At 32.5% G+C, this 1,274-nt stretch overlaps 1 non-coding gene across 1 annotated transcript; it reads left to right on the plus strand.

The window, feature by feature from the left end:
• The first annotated feature begins 693 nt into the window (after positions 1–693).
• On the plus strand, positions 694–767 carry TRNAV-AAC (transfer RNA valine (anticodon AAC)). Its single transcript has one exon. It is a non-coding gene; the product is annotated as a tRNA-Val (tRNA).
• The last annotated feature ends 507 nt before the right edge of the window (positions 768–1,274 follow it).

A 1,274-nucleotide genomic window follows, 5' to 3' on the forward strand; every position in this document is an offset into this window, starting at 1 on the left:
ACGGTTAACACTTTCAAACTAAAGAAAACAATATTATCATATAGTGATCTGTTTATCTTTTGGATTAAAAAGATTGAACATTATGAGTTATGTGAAGAGACAAAGCTCTGGATTAAATTTAGTGATTAAATTGAATTAGCTCATATCTAATAATGTGTAATAAGTCCAAAGTGAATATGTCCAAAATAAATCATTAAAGCCGATGAATGTGACAAAAAAGATCTAGTATATATTAGTCTAAATACCTCCAAAATGATAAGCTTCCAAAATCCCCACACCCCCCACCACCCACCCCGGGGACAAAGTAAAATTAATTATTTAAGAAACACACAGTCACACACAAAGCATCTGTGATCTGTTCATTAATTGTCCTTTGATAGGATAATTACAAAGGTATTACACCTCTTTCCATTTTTTTAACTTAACATGATAATTCACTCGTAAAAAATGCTGATTGGTCAGGATCAACATTTTGCTAATTATTCCGGTTGTTGGGAAATAATGTATGACAAAATGATTATGAAAATATAAGACAAATTCAAAGTAATGAAGTGATGCTCGTAGTATTAAAGTGAAAAATGAGATTCTGCATCTAATTTATAATATTTTTAAATTTAGATGTCGCTATTATTGTTAGTAAAGTCAGCTGAAACATCCTTAAATAGTTTACTGAGCATAATATTGTCATCAAATGGTTTCGTGGTGTAGTTGGTTATCACGTCAGTCTAACACACTGAAGGTCTCCGGTTCGAGTCCGGGCGAAGCCAAGTGTAGTACTTTATTTTTTTGTCACTTATCTCCTCCAAATTCCAACTGTTGCCTTTTTGATTCAGCAGAGAAGAAAGAGACGGGTCTGTTCTCTCAGTTATAGGAAATATGATAAGACTTTATAAAAAAAAAAAAAAATTCATTGAATGTGTACAACAACCGACTCCGCTTAGTAATGAACTGTTTATTTTGGTGCGGATTCGATCGAATCAGGTGAAAATCCATTCTTGAACTTTTCTCCATTATTTTTTAGCCCGTTTGGCCAAGCTTCTTTAAATCTAGTGTTTTTTTTTCAAAGTTGAAGCGTTTGGCCAAACTCTTGAAAGGAAAAAAGGTGCTTTTGAGAAGAAGCAGAATAAGTAAATTCTCCCCTAAAACACTTTTATGAAAAACACTTTCGAGAAAAATACAATTAGAAGCACTTTTTAGAAGCTTGACGAAACGCTAATTGCTGCTCAGAAGTGCTTTTGAAATTAATTAACCAAACACAAATTATTTCTCATCGA

This window comes from Nicotiana sylvestris, chromosome 5 (assembly GCF_000393655.2).
Source record: "Nicotiana sylvestris chromosome 5, ASM39365v2, whole genome shotgun sequence".
In the NCBI taxonomy this organism is placed as follows: Eukaryota; Viridiplantae; Streptophyta; class Magnoliopsida; order Solanales; family Solanaceae; genus Nicotiana; species Nicotiana sylvestris.